General features: G+C 37.1%; 1 non-coding gene across 1 annotated transcript; it reads right to left on the bottom strand.

Moving 5' to 3' along the window:
- Positions 1-1,789: 1,789 nt before the first annotated feature.
- On the bottom strand, positions 1,790-1,896 carry LOC124500718 (U6 spliceosomal RNA). Its single transcript, XR_006959649.1, has one exon. It is a non-coding gene; the product is annotated as a U6 spliceosomal RNA (small nuclear RNA).
- Between the last annotated feature and the right edge of the window lie 14,062 nt (positions 1,897-15,958).

Raw genomic sequence — 15,958 nt, 5'->3', positions numbered from 1 at the left:
GATGAGATGTGGTGGTAAAGTAAAAAACTTTAAGACTTTATCTTGGCTATGTAATGAACACAGATTTACAGTGTGTAAAATATGACAAATATTTGTAATTCTTGAGAATTCCAATGGTGTCAGGTATATGGAAACTCTCTGTCCATAATTTGGAAATAGACTTTATTGGAATATATTCTCTAGTATCTGTGACATGCATCCTTTTGCAGTTCTGTCACTCAATCTATTGTGATACTATATGTAATACTTAAAGTCTGGTTAGTGGCGTTAAGGGTGATTTCTCTCCATTCCCTAGGAGAATGTCATCTCCTCATCTCACAGACACATTTGTACCAAGGTAAGTGACTGAGGCTTTTTGAATGAGTCAGAGCTAATAATTATTCATGTCACCAGTTGCAGAAACCTTAAAGGTGTAAGCATCTCCAGAAGCAATATGGTTGCATAGGTGTTAGTAACTAAATGTCCATGAACCTTAGGGAATAAGTGTATAGGCTTCAGGGAGCCCAGAAACCCTCTGAAGTATTGGTTACTTGTGCATTTGTTCTTTTTTTTCTCTAGATAGGTTGAGGATTCTATCAAATTCTTAACCATGACACTAAAGGGAGGCAGCATAGGAAAATTGCATGGAGACTTCAGTGTAAAAACTTGTGTTTAATTCATTAATGCTAGACGATAGTGACCCCCAGGAAGCTGGCTGACAGTGCTATTTACCTTTTAGACAAATTCCATTCTTTATTGTTTTTCATTATTTTGAAACTTACCAGCACCCAGACGTGGCATTCTACACATTCATTCATTCATTCTATATGTAAAAGGCTATGATTTATTGAAAAAGCATACTCTTTAAAAATGTTTATTTATTTATTTTGAGAGAGAAAGAAAGCGTGAGTGGGGAAGGCAGAGAGAGAGGGAGAGAAAATCCCAAGAAGACTCTGAGCTGTCAGTGCAGAGCCCAACATGGGGGCTTCATCTCACAACTGTGAAATCATGACCTAAGCTGAAACCAAGAGTCGGACACTTAACCCACTGAGCCACAAAGGTGTTCCGCAAAGCATAATTATACAGAAAATTGCAAGGAAAGTCAAATAATATTCAAAACCAAAATTTAAAATTTAATGGCTTAAGCCTAAGGTTCCATTAGTTTTTCAAGATCTCAGAAGTATTAGCAGTGGAAGAATGCTTTTCCTTTTTCTTTTCTTTTTTTCCTCTTTTTGTGATGTTCCCCCTTTTTGATTTATTCTTTTTTTTTTTTCTTGTTTCTAGTCTTTCTTCTGATATTCTTGTTTCATTTGTTTTGAAGTGTCCTCTTTTATGGAACTAGATGAATAAGACCTTTTCCTTTTTTTTTTTTTTTTTTTAACTGACTCATCAATGTCCAGGACCTTAGACAAGGGAGGCATGGGGGGAAGAAAAAACACATCACCACCCCCTCCAAGCCATGCAAGCCAGTTCGGAAAGGATGTGTTGGCCTTAGAAAATGTTTCTGGCAGTGTTACTATCCCTGGTGTCAAGAAGTTCATTGGAAAATTCCCTATATGGGTGGGCTCAAGATGGTTTGACAGTTAAAGAATCCAATCTTCACGCAGAGGGAAGCAGTGGAAGTTAATTTTGGATATTAATTGGTTTTACATTTGATAGGAAATAAAGTCTCAGTGGAACTTTCCTGGCTGTCTTTTTATCCTTCTAGGTAAGAGTACCATCTTACCTAGAGAAGGGCAAAAGCTTATTTTTTTATAGACTTTGGAACATTGGGACTTTTTTGAGGGTTTTTTAAAAAATAAATATGAACAAAAACATGAAAGCCTTCACGAATGTGTGTGTCATCCTTGTGCAGAGGCCATGCTAATCTTCCCTGTATCATTCCAATTTTAGTATATGTGCTGCCGAAGTAAGCACTGGAACATTGGGATTTTTAAGGCTAAAGTACTCAGATGTGGTCTGTGCCCTCCTCCCTCAGCCCTATCCTCCCATAATTTCTCCTTCTTCATGCCTACACAAAATGAGAGAGCTCCTGAAAAGAACTCTGAATTTATCCAATAAGATTATAGGACAGTTATCCTATAATAACTGCTCAAACAAAGCAGTTATCCAGTTCAAACTTCTATCACATGTGAATTTATTCCAAAACATCTTAAGATATGATTGTTTTAAGATTTGCTTAAATACTCCCAAATAGACTGAAATTTGTGCTCTACATGAGGGCTCTTGAGCCTGATGGATGGTTCCTAGGGTTGAAGAGTCAGACAGAAACTCCTCTGGACTATGGAGATGAATATAGGTCGTCACACTTCTTGGAGTTGGCCAATGTCCTCCAGATGTCGGTGAAGCAGAGAGTTACCTCCTTGCCCATTTTCCTCAACTGAATACACACTAGTCTTCAAAGGGACTTTTAACTGCTCTTTCACTCTTTCTTTCATAAGTATCTGGAACCAGACCAGAGAGTATTTGGAAGTAAGTTCTGGTATAACTAAGGGCTCCCTTGGTAAGTCTTCCTTCAGAAAGTGGCTCAGTTAAATGTTCCTTCCTTCCATAATGTGAGGTTCCCTGTTGACAATTCTTATTATATTCTAACCCTCCCCATACAACTCTCTTTAACTGTCTGCTACTCAGTGTCTCCACATTCTCCCTCTGGACACACAGAACTGATCCAAGACCTTGCTCAGTCCTATGTGCCTTTTTAGTCCATTCCTGGGGTATCTTGGCTGGATGTCAGGGAGCTTCACCTGCTCTAACAAGTCCTGTCTTATACCTGAAGGGAGTCTTCTTATATGAGGGAATACGGGGTTGAGGTGATGGAAGTTTCTTTAACTCTTGTTCTACCTCTGCCCAATAACAGATCTGTGGTCTCATTTGCTCCTGAAGTTTTTGACACAAACATTATGATGACCATGAGAATTATTTTTTTCTTTCAATAGTCTACCAAGTCTAGTTTATGTAAGAAATGTGTATTCCTCCATTTAACAAATGTTTGTCACACTTTTTATGAAATAAAAAACCTGGCCTTTTTAATGTATAAAAGTACATGATTCTCATTTTTTTTTAGGCATCCCTCCACCTTACATCTCAGTAAAGCCATACATTAATTGACAATGCTTCTACAATTCAGATAAATGGCACCATGTTCCCAAGTTTCTTTATAATCCTCAAGATTTTCCCTTTTATCCAGAGAAAGGGGTTTTGGTGCTTTCTATAAAATTGGAAATTATGAGACACAGATTCCTTAGATATGATGACCAAGGATTAGGTTAAATACTTGATGTATGGGAGGTTTTAAATATCTCTGCCTTTGAAATATTGGTCTTCAGTTTCCACTTAACTTTTCTAAGGTGGATTTGTGGTTCAGAAATTGAAAATTAGGATCGAGTCTTGAAATACATTTAGAGCTTGAACGGACTCTGTCATAGTATTTAGTGTGATCCAGCCACTAGCCAGACCTGTCCTCATGGTGATTTCCTCAGTGTAGAATTTGATCAGCTCCACTAGATCTACACAGTACCTAGTAGTATATTTATATGAACTAGTGAGTGCTCCCAGGCCCCTTTTCAATTGGTAAAAAACCTACCTTATTTTACGATCTCCAGAGGTGTTTATAATGATGGCGATTTACAAAGTTAGAGGAAAAGACAGAACTGATAGGAAGTAATCAGTCAAAAGCGCACAGAACACATGGGGAGTGGGGACAAAGGGTCCGACCATGTGGACAGTGAGTAAAAGAAATACAGCATTGGGTATGTGTGTTATAAAATAGATGATCTATGTCACTGTGAATAAAGCCTACAGAACCTTTGCATAATTTGGTTTCATTTTTGGTGAATGTTTTAAAATGCACATTTATAAAAAAATATTTTTTGTAGGTAATTATATATTTTTCCCAGTTTTCTCAACTTACCATTTACAATGAACATGTATGATTATTGTTTATGAATGAGTCACTGTGTTGAACTAAAAACATTTCTGATATTAAAACTTCATTCTTGTTTCCTAAGAAATCTAATCAAAGTGATAGTAACATATTCTCACAAAGGATAGTCCATGAAATGGTGGAGTACATTATTCAGACACCACAATATAATAATCAGAAGACCATTACACTTCACAGAATACTATGCCCAGTGACAATGCCTGTGACAATGAGCTAATTGCAACCATGAGCACTGAGGGAGGAAGGTATATGAATCATTGGACAGACACTATTGTCATTAATAATAAGCACTGAGAATAAGGTATTAAGGTTTTTTACCATTACTGCTACTGCTCTGACTGTAGATTTATTTTCAAATTTTGAACTGATGACCACATAAAACTAAGAACAACACCCACAGAAATAACAAAATGTGAGTTAATGTATTCCAGAAGCCAGTCTTTACTAACCTCTGTAATGCATAGATATTTACATTTAGTGGTGAACTGCTGAACTGATAGGGTAGTATTTTTCAAACAATGATCTGGAGCTGTAATGATTCCTGTACACTCCCTTTGGGGCTGCTTTGGGTCAGGAGTAGGAGGTGGATGGAGGGGTTGGGTGCCTTTTCCCTCTTATTTCCTACCTGAGCATCCTTTGAGGCGTAGTTTAAGATTTTTGTTTCCAGGATATTTCTTTGGCTCCTGGACCCTCTGTTCTCTCAATTCCCAAATTACTTATTATTTGGACCCTGCATTTTGGCACTTAGGCACATACAGCCTGACACTGATGGACTTCTCCATAAAGATTATAAGTTTATTGAGGTCAGAGGCTGTGCATTATGTTAGTTTTCATTTTCCAGGGCACATAGCATTGTATACGTGGCAGACGCTCAAAAAAAATTTGCTGAATTGTATGCAAATAATATTATCATAGCATTTTTGACCTTATGAGACATTGAGAAATCATTTAATTCAAGTCCCAGTTTGCAGGTGAGGAAAATGAAGCCAACAGAAGTTAGGTTCTTGATCCAGATCATATGACTAATGTATAATTTTAAAATAATCCAAGCACTTTATTTGCTTAGGAAGTAGATGTCTCATTCATATTCTTACTCACCCTATTTGTTTTCCTAACAGGCTTTGCTTTTCACCAACAATGCAAAATTGCACCTCATCGTCACTACCACTGGGGTGAGAATTTGACATATTTGTAGTTCTCTTTAAAGCTCTGATTCTGTGATTGACACGCACAAACACATTTGCTAATGCTTGCAAACTTTCTTTTTTAACTTGGTAATTTTAGGCTTCATCATCAAACCCCTATCTTCGGTTCCAAACAGAATTATTGCACCCCTCTGGTCATAAAAAGCTTTGTTTCTGCTCCAATTTTATCCCTTACCACCTGTGTTATTAGACCTGTATTGTGGTTTGCTGAATGAATGTTTATCTCCCCTACTATTCTGGGGTTGTTTGAGAGTGGGGGAACCACATAATAATCACTTGGACTTCTCCATATCGCTTAGCCCTGTCTTTGAGTGCAGTGAGAACTTCAAAAAGGCTTAAAAATGGTTTTGTCCCATCTAACATGCTGAAATGATAATTACAAGAATTTATTCCTGAGAAATCAGACATTTTGCATGCAAATGCTAACCAAATCCTATTGCTCATTATTTTAAAAGAATGATTATAATCTATCGCATGTCAACACAAACCAACCAACAAATTTCCTAAAATGTAGTTAAACCCCAGTAAAATATCTAGTTATAAGTAACTACTATGTTAAGAAGTTAGAAGTTTAACCATTTCATATTATAAAGTGATGTATGGGGACAGATGGTAGGTACACTTGTGCTGAACACAGACATATTAAAGAAAAAATGTGGAAGAACGAACATTAAACATTTAACGAGGAATAAATGAAGCAAGGGTCATGAGGAAATGACACAATGAGGGAATGTGGAACACAAAAGGGCAATTTTAGGTAAATAGCAGACTCAGAGGAACTGATAAAGAGGCATCACATTTCTGAGGCTGCTCTAAAGGCTGAACAGGAGGCCGTGAACAATCTTCCGGGAGTTGATGGAGGCTTTAGGATGCAAAAACACTTTAAAACAAGTAGACAGTTTTGCTTATTTAAAAAGAAGAAAAGGAGAACCTGGGTGGCTCAGTCAGTTCAGCATCTGACTCTTGATCTCGGCTCAGGTCTTGATCTCAGGGTTATGAGTGCAAGCCCTGCACTGAGCTCCACACTGGGTGTGAAGTCTACTTAAAAAAAGAAAGAAAGAAAAGAAGAAACCTTTTTAACCAGGATTCTTTGTCATATCACTACTATATTCTAGCATGTTCATTATCTCATCTGCATGACTCCTTGTTCCATGGTCCTTTCTTAGGATCTACTCTTAGCAACAGCATCACATAAATTCCATGTGGTACTGTGTTTTGTTTTGTTTTGTTTTATTTTATTTTATTTTATTTTATATTGTATTGTATTAAGTTTATTTATTTACTTTGAGAGAGACAGAGACAGCATGAGTGGGGGAGTGGCAGAGAGAGAGGGAGAGGGAGAGAGAATTCCAAGCAGGCTCCATGCTGCCAACAGAGTCTGACATGGGGCTCAAACTCATGAACTGTGAGATCATGACCTGAGCAGAAACCAAGAGTCAGGCATTTAACTGACTGAGCCACACAGGCACCCCATGATGCTGTATTTTAAATGTAATTTAAGACTTTTATATGCACCTCATGTTGTTAATAATGTTGCACTGAGTTTTAATGACATAAGTATAAATTTTTTTCTTTACAAGTAATGAACAGGAAAACATATTTAAAGATACATGTGGTTTTATGAAGTTGCATATTAAAAATCTAAGAAACGACTAATAGAGGGTATAGTCTGTGGAAATAACATATAAGGTCTCAGCTTGCTTTGCTCCTCTTCAAGGGGTATATCATTCTTCCAAGGGGATAAAATTCTCAAGTCATTACAAATATTTATTGGGTACCTAGAATGTTTATGACATTGTCAAAAGCATTGTGGAAGCTACACAGACAGATCAGATATGGATCCCGAGATAAGATCTGTTCAGAAGCAGCTGCACAACCTGGTGGGAAAGGATTATATCTAAACGCAAGATGCCGGAGTCCGGAAGAGTGGCATGCTGTGTAGTATCTGGGAATAGTAGTATCTGGAAAGAATTGGTGGCATCTTTTAGCGTAAAGATAGAAATTGAGTACGAGTATGAGCAAGCTGGCATTCTTATGTAAAAAGCAAATGTTTTCTTTATAATGAGAGGCATTCCTATGGGAGTTGGGAGAGGGTGATTCTATTTGGGAGGTGGGTTTTCAGTAGTAGGAAATGGCTTTGCATTGAGGTGGTTCTTTGAGAACTATAGCATACTATGGCTAGTACTTCAATCAGAGAATTCAATGTAGAGAAAATTCAAAGGCTTCATTGTTATGAAGCTTTCTGCCTTCAGTTCCTTGAAAGAAAGGAGACAGGAATTGGAGTAATAAACACATCATAATTAATACTGGTTGAGCAGTAATTTGGGGACTTAAATTCTTGCAAGAGACTCTGCCTTAAGGCAGCATGGACTGGGTAATTATCCGTTTTTAGGGGATAGGAACCGAACGAAACTCTAGCTAGCACCTACTGTCTGAGGTGAAGATCTGTTGTTTGCTGTCTAGCATTCACTGCCCCCTCCTAAATTTCTTTTGGTCACCACCTCATTCTCAGCCATCGAGGGTGTGGTTTTGACCTCCCTGCCGTCTGCAGCAATGGGTCTTGACTGTCTTGAATCTATCAATGTGGCTTTTTCCTTCAGTCAAGTGACTGGATCAGGGATAGTCATGTAATACCAGTGGACAGAACTCAATGTGAGACGTTTACTGGGGAAACCACTAAGGAGAAATTTCTACAAGAAAGAAAGAAGCTTCTCTTTCTCTCTTCTTTGGACAATGTAAAGAAGTAAGGTACAGAACTGACACTGTGACTTTTATTGTCGCTCGTTGTGTTTATTCTGATTTGCTTTGCTTTTGGCCTTGGCTTCCACAGGAAGAAAACTTGGAGCTCTTGGAGGATGGAGTGGATGTCTCAGGGTGGGTCATGGGTGGGCTGGGGTAAAACAGACAATGGCAGAGTGCAGAGATGGAGACACTAGGCTCTTGTTGACAGTGTCAGGCTCCTGGATCACCACTGGCCACCCTAAAGCTGGCCCCTCTAGGGATGGAGAATATTCCTGACACTGCCATATTATAAATCTCTTAGGTATTGTTTTGGCATGATTATGTGTATGGATAAATGCACATGTGTATTGAATGTGGGGTGGGCACAGCAAGGGCCAACCAGCTCTGAAACAAGACTGTTGTAAAAATGAGCGTGGAATGATTTGGAACAGAGGTCAAGTCATATTACAGCAAGAAAATGACTCGCCTTCAGTGTCAATATACCTAAAATCATCTTAGAAAATCCAGGTGAAGCAACGAAAAGATCCTAAATTAATGACAGTTCAAAGCCACCTACATCAAGAGCAATGTACAAAAATCAATACATCTCTATACCAGCAACAACTGGTAAGCAAACATAATGGAAAAAATAATCCCATTTACAAGAGCACCCCAAACCCATTAACTAATTATGAACCAATACAAAAAGAGATGTGTAGATCCTATATGAAGAAAATTACAAAAGCTTAAGGAAACTATAAAAGAACATTGGAGTACCTCTTAGCGAGATGGAAAGAGTCACTATTGTAAAGGTATAAATTCTTCTTAAATTAATATTATAACACTGCTACAATTTAAATTTGAAAAGCTTTTTTATTTATTTTCATTTATTTTAGTATAATTTATTGTCAAATTGGCTTCCATACAACACCCACTGCTCATCTCAACAATTGCCCTCCTCAATGCCCATCACCTATTTCCCCTCATCCCCACCCCCATCAACCCTCAGTTTGTTTTCAGTATCCAAGAGTCTCTTATGGTTTGCCTCCCTCCCTCTCTGTAACTTTGCTTTTTTAAACTTAGCAAATGATTCTAAAGTTTTCAGGAAGAATTTATCTGTAAGGATAGGTGTTTTAGGAATTGTTATTTTTGTCTTAAAAATAAGAAGAGGGTCTCTTCCTGACAGGCCCCACATTAATTGAATCTTTTTATAGAGCATCAAGTGAAAGTGTCAGAACCTTGAGATAAATATCAGTTTGAAGGGTTTTTCAACAAAATTGTTTGATTTTCACCCCAATATAATATTAAGTTAAAATAAAGCATCACCTGAATTGATTTCGCAGCCCTCTGTTGATGATAACCTTTTCTAGGAACCCTATTAAATGTTCTACAGGGGTTCATTCCTCCATATTACGTGGGACCGTGGTCATAGCCTCCCCTCCGGAGGGGCCAGCCTCCCCCCCCACCTTTAAAGGTCAAAAATGCATTTTGGTCAATGGATATTTATGAAGATAGGATAGATGGTAACTCTTAAAGCTGATGGTAGGTGATGAAAGAAACACAGCTATGTACTGGACGTGAGCATGCATACTGGTGCAAATATTCTGGTGAGCAGAAAATATACTTTAAGCTAGTTAAAAATGTTCATCATATGTCACCCAGTAATTTCACTTCTAACAATGTTCCCCATGGAATAAGATATGCACCCAAAGATTCACAAGGGCTTATTTTCCTCATATTAAAGTAAAAAATGTGGAAAAACAAACATTAAACATTTAATGAGGAATAAATGAAGCAAGGTCATGAGGAAATGACATCCAGACCTTAAAAATTAAAACATACTTGAGGAGCCTGGGTGGCTTCTTGGTTGAGCATTAGACTTCGGCTCAGGTCATGATCTCAGGTTCATGAGTTCAAGCCCCATGTCGGGCTCTGCATTGACAGCTCAGAGTTTGGATCCTGCTTTGGATTCTGTGTCTCCCTCTTTCTCTCTCTCTGCCCCTTCTCTGCTTGTGCTGTCTCTCTCACTCTCAAAAATAAGTAAATAAACTTAAAAAAATTTAAAGCATACTTTTCCTGCTCATCATTTATAATTTTTAAATTGAACTATAACATATAGGAAGTACACCAATCTTAAATCCAAAATTTAATAAATTTCATATACATCCGTAACTACCATACTGATTGAGAGTACATTTCTGGCACATCAGAGGTCTCCTCATATTACCTCCTATTCAATATCACTCCCCAATGGTAGCTGCCATTTTTATTTTTATCAACTTTGATTACAATTTGTCTGTTCTCTAACTTATGTAAAGGGAATTGCACATTACACACTCTTTTGTGCCTGATTTTTATGATGCTGAATGTAATTATAGTTTATTCATTTTCATTGATGCATACTGTTTCATTTTATGAATATTTTAAAATTTGTTAATCCATCCTATTGAGGGATATTTGAGTTGTTTCCAGTGTGTAGTTATTGCGAATCTTTTTTTTCAAATAATATTTTTGAAAAGTAATGACATAAAAATGTTAAAGTGCTAATTTAAAAAACCTGGAAATACACATCTAATGAAGTTTGGTATCAATTTAAAAAATTCAGCTATACAGAGTAAGAGATTAGAAAGAAATACAGGAAATAACTGACTGTGGTTTATTCCAATGGTAGTACTATAGATAGGATTGTTCATGAAAAGGACATTAAAATGAGATTCCACTTCAGTTTTAATAAAAGGACCCCAAAATGTAAGTACAGGTTGATTCAGGCTGTTGATAGCTTGCATTTTGGCTATTAAGATATTGAAGATGAAGTACCTTGGAATGTTGGAAATACGCCAGAGAATTTGATGGGGGAGAGATAATCTCCACCTGCAGCAGAGGAGTGATTTTCTCCAAACTTCAGAATAGAAGATTAACAGAGGACACTTGAAAAGCCTCATGTGTGTCACAGTTGTCCAGTGTTGGACACAAGTTGAAGGAACCTAAAGATGAGAAGCTGTGGCCCAAGATGACAGAGTAGGGGTGGGATGGGGACAAAGTTGCACTGAGAATTGCGTTCATGAACACTAATGGTGGGGCAAGGATGCTTTGTGGGCTACCCTGGGGGCATTGGTAGTGATTTATATCTTCTGCTAGAAGAGTGTCTAGAGAACCTAGCTGGAAGAGGAGACTGCTGGATTCTCAAGAGGTAGGAGAGGAAAGGTTAGTGGCCAGCTTAAGGAAAACATCATTACCTGTATTATAAAAAGCACACTCTAATGATCCTAGTGAGGTCTCCAAGGAATCCATGAGAGTACCGCTGAAGAAAAAGGTCAGCTTTCCTCACCCACCAAACCTGGAAGAAACTATCACCAATTCCATTGGGATCACAGGGCAGCCTTTTCCAGACTCTTCTCTCACCTTTTGCCTCTCTGATTTTAGAGGTGCCAGACTTCTTAGATAACCAATGGAGAGAGAGGATTTGAGGGCTGGAAGCAAAAGAGAGAAATCAACTGCCTTTTCCCATCACTACTATAAGCAGAGGAGGGTATCTCTATATATTTACAAAGCTTAAGATTTTGATTATATTCAGACGTACGTACTTAAATTACTGCAGTGAGGTGATTATTGTGACTCACCATGACAAGGGCCCAATTTTACTATTTAAGAATGATAATAGGGGCGCCTGGGTAGCTCCGTTGGTTAAGTGTCAGACAGTGGCTCAGGTCATGATCTCGTGTTTCACAGGTTCGAGCCCTGTATCAGACTTTGTGCTGACAGCTCAGAGCCTGGAGCCTGCTTCGGATTGTGTGTCTCTCCCTCTCTCTGTCCGTCTCCCACTTGCACTCTGCCTCTCTATCTCTCAAAAATAAATAAACATTCAAAAAAATTTTAAAGAATGATAATAAATATCATAAAACCTTAAATTTCACCAGAGGAGTGAGGGGGAAGCAGCCACAGAGATTAACCTAAATAGGCAGAAGGGAGAAGAATAAAGTTATATTCAGACAGCACTTTTTAGATTCTTACTGCCACTTATATGTGTTTTTCAAATTTTATGCAATAGCATTAGTTAATTTTTAAATAAAAATGAGTTAAAAATAGTTCTTACCAGAAGAGAATGAAATACACAGTATGGATACATAGAAACAAAGAGTCAGAGGATTAACCAAACAGTGGCAATGTCTTCTCCAACAGCACTTGTCACGTACTGTGGCTACCTGACTTTCAATGTTTGGGAAACTTCTCATATTATGATTACCATCTTCCCAAGGTATAAACAGAGAATTCACTTTCCCAGCTTTTCTTGTAGTTAAGGGACAGTCATGGGACCTCGGCTTCTGCATGAAACCTTGCATTAGAAAAATGTAACTTGAGGAAGCAAATGGCTGAGCAGATTCCAATTTTTCTGGCGTGAAAGGCAGTGGAGTTGTATTGTTTTCTCTGGAATCAGTGGCAGAGGTTCTTGTGCTCAGCATTAGCAATGTGGGCAGCAGTGTCTGTGCCCAGCAGGGGCAGGAGCAAGGATGTCATCCTTTCCCATGGTGCGATTGGTATTGCCCTTGGCTTGTAGTCCCTAAGCCTCTGGCCTTTTGAAGATTCAATAAACTAATTAATGCCCTTTAATAAATAGTTCTTCTGCTTACGCTAGCTAGAGTAGGCTCTTTTATTTTCAGCTAGAGAGGGGATGCCCTGGACAAAGTATCCTTCACTCTTCTCCCCATGGAAGTGTATGCATTGATGCCATTGAAACATTTAACTCACTCCCACTCATGAGACAGCTTCACGATTATCATTTGTGTCTACTGGGGGAAAATGCACTGAAAATGCTGATGTGTTCCAGGCATTAAAACAGTTATGCTTCTCATTTTTAATTCACAAATTATAATTCTGGTTTATGCACAAGTCTTTTGTGAGCTTGCTTTATTATGAATTAGTCCTACGAGATGGATTTATTCTCTGTGCGCTGACAAAATCAAGTTGCTAAATTTAAAAGCTAGGATTACAGACTGGGTCTTGTTGTATTTTTCTTTGAGTTAGTTGACCTCTTGTGAAGACACAACCAAGCCCATTTCTCGGTGACACTTTGATATTGCCATGAGATTTTCCTTTCAATATTTACGGTTATTCATACAAGAATTAGTTGTGTGACCCTTTTTGGTCATGTTGAATATACCAGTAAAATGTGCTTTTTAAAAAGATAGAGCAAGCAGTTCATCTTTAACAGTAGTTTTTTCTACATTATGCTTTGAAGTTTCAGTTTGATCCGAGTAGCTGCTCCCTCTTCATGAGCCCATCCCACCTAAATTTAAAATGAAAGAATAAGACTCTTATTGGAGTTAAGTTCAGGTTTACAGCTTTACATATAAAGTGGGGAAGAGGAGCAATGAAAATAAAAAGTCAATTTGGATATGGAATCGATAATCCCTCTCAGATAATAGGACAGATCTTCATTTTGCAGAATTCTTTTTTATAGAAATGACTCCCCTTTAATATTTAAACAATCTTATCAAATGTTACAGGACTCTTTGTACCTGAGCTACAATCTCTCCTTTGGTCAATATATCACAATTTCTTCCATATTCTTTCAAGTAATTGAATCAACATGAAATATTGACTTGGTAACCAAGTAAATAAGGAGCTTGTTGGGAAATGGTGATTCAGATTTGATGATTGTGATTTAGTCTCAAAAAGTTCTTCTGTGAGAAGCATAAATTGAAAGTGTTCAAGGATACTTCAGGGAATTAACAGTAGACTTGAAAATGGTTTTAGAGGGAGGAGAAAATGTCTAACCCAGATAAAATACAAAAAGTCACGTAAGAAGCATTAAAAGTGACTTTAGCTATCAGAAAGTAGATGGTTCATTTATGTAAAGTTGTCCTATACAAATCATTCAAATTGGGACACTTCAGTCAACTGGTCTTAATTTAAATTTGATGGAACAAAATTAGTTGATGGAATAATTTTGGAACATATGAATAGATAGCTATTTTTTGAAGATATTGGAGAAGAAGTGGAGTAACTGAAACTCTCTCACATTGCTGGTGAGAGTGAAGAACCTGGTAATCACTTTTGGAAAATGACTTGGCAGCATTGACTTTAACTTAACATATACCTAACCTCTGACCCAGCAATTCTACTCCTCGATATATATCCAAGAGAATGAATGCATGCACCCACAAAAAATACATGTGCAGCAAGGTTCAGAGCAGTTTTATTAATAACAACCCAGCTGGAAATAATAACAAAAATATCTACCAATAAAAATGGGTAAATAATACATGGTGGAATATTCACATAATAGAATACTAAATAGAAGGAGAAAAAATCAAGAAGAAGAAACTTCAGATACACGTGATGGCATAGATTAATTTCATAAATATAATTAATATAAGAGTGAAAGAAGCCAGAAACAAAGAGTATAAACTGTATGATTATATTTTTATGAAGTTTAAGAACAAGCAAAACTTAGCTATAGATTTAGAAGTCAGAATAGTGACTACCTCTGAGTGAGGTATTGACTGGGAAGGGACACATGACAAAATCCGGTGTTCTGGGAAAGTTCTCTAGCTTGATGGTGATTGCATATATATATATATATATATATATATATACACACACACACATATATATATACACATATATACATATATGTATACATATATATGTGTATGTGTATGTGTATGTGTGTGTGTATATATATATATGTATATATATATATATATATATGAAAAGCTCATTGAGCTGTACACTTGCAATTAGTGGGCTTTATTGTATATTATACCTCAATAAAGCAATTTTTCAAAACATAATAAAGTCACTATTCAGAGGAGAAAACCATACTTGATTGAAACTTTCTTTTTTTCCTCACTTCTCAACTACTTTCAGCTTAGTGAATAAACAATTGTATTATCAGACATGATTAATTAGAGCCAAAAGTTAATTGGTTCTCTAACTACAGCTCTGCCACTGGATTGTTGCTAGTCTTGGTTGGGAAAATCTTTTGTAACCACAGTATTTTCCATCCCTTAAAACTAGTATCATCAAAAGCCTTTTATATTCTATCATCCACCTCCTCCTGAGTGGCATTTATCATAGTCAAAAGCAACAGTCACCCTTTTCCAAAAGAGACGTTTTTCTCATTAGTTTGACTACCTATCATCATGGCTTTATCAAAGTATCACTCAGGTGAAAATCAGTGGCTTGTCCATTCAACCAACACAATACTGCTGTGCAGTGAACTGGCGTAACTTAAAACTTTTTCCAGTTGCAATAAAAAACAAGCTATGTATTTGATCTAAAAAAATAAATCAAAATAAAAACCAAACAAATAAAAACAAAGGGGAAAAAGGATTCCAAACTAAATGAAAGAGACAGTAGCCTGTAGCACCTGGAAAACTAAAGAGCAAGAGTAAATGCTTAAAAAACTAGGAATGAGATAAAAGCCTGTAAAATAGGTGTTAATCTCTCTACCCCATCCTTTTTTCTCCACTTTGTTCCCAAAGTGCTGCCAACCAGGTTTATGACTTTCAGCTTTTCTTGATGATCCAAGGAGAAAAGACAAAAAGATGTCATTTGGGTAGCCACTTCCCTGCCCAAATCCTGATTCCCTCACAATCATGGAGCAGAGAAGGAGTTATTAAGCTTGCAGTGCCCCACGCAAATATGAATGAACGACCAAGTGTATTGGAGATATCAGGAAAGCTTTCAACATGAAACTAAAATGAAAAGAAAGAGAAAAAAAATAAGAAAAACACCAGGAAACTAGTGTCACTTAAAAACATAAATAATGTTCTTCAGAGAAGATATGTTCATTAATTGGGAAGAGGACACTGTCAAAAAGTAATGGAAGGTAGAAAGGGCTCTTAGAAAAAAAAAATACTATGATATAAATTTCAAAGAGATCCATAGAAGAATGAAATGCAAAAGTTGATCAAGTCTCCCAGAAAGTGGGGCTAAAATATGAAGAGATGGAAAGTAGGAGAAAGAACAAGTTAGAGGAGCATTCAAGAAGGCATAATATCTGATTAGTAGAAATTTCATTTTATTTATTTTTTGAATTTTTATTTATTTATTTTGAGAGAGAGAGCATGTGCAAGTGGGAGAGGGGCAGAGTGAGAGGGAGAGA

The sequence above is a fragment of the Lynx rufus genome, unplaced genomic scaffold, assembly GCF_022079265.1.
Source record: "Lynx rufus isolate CCGP_SWC_20201006 ecotype Redwood Valley unplaced genomic scaffold, mLynRuf1.p SCAF_6, whole genome shotgun sequence".
NCBI lineage: Eukaryota > Metazoa > Chordata > Mammalia > Carnivora > Felidae > Lynx > Lynx rufus.
Note: the sequence above shows the minus strand (reverse complement) of the source record. Positions and strands in the feature narration are given on the sequence as shown.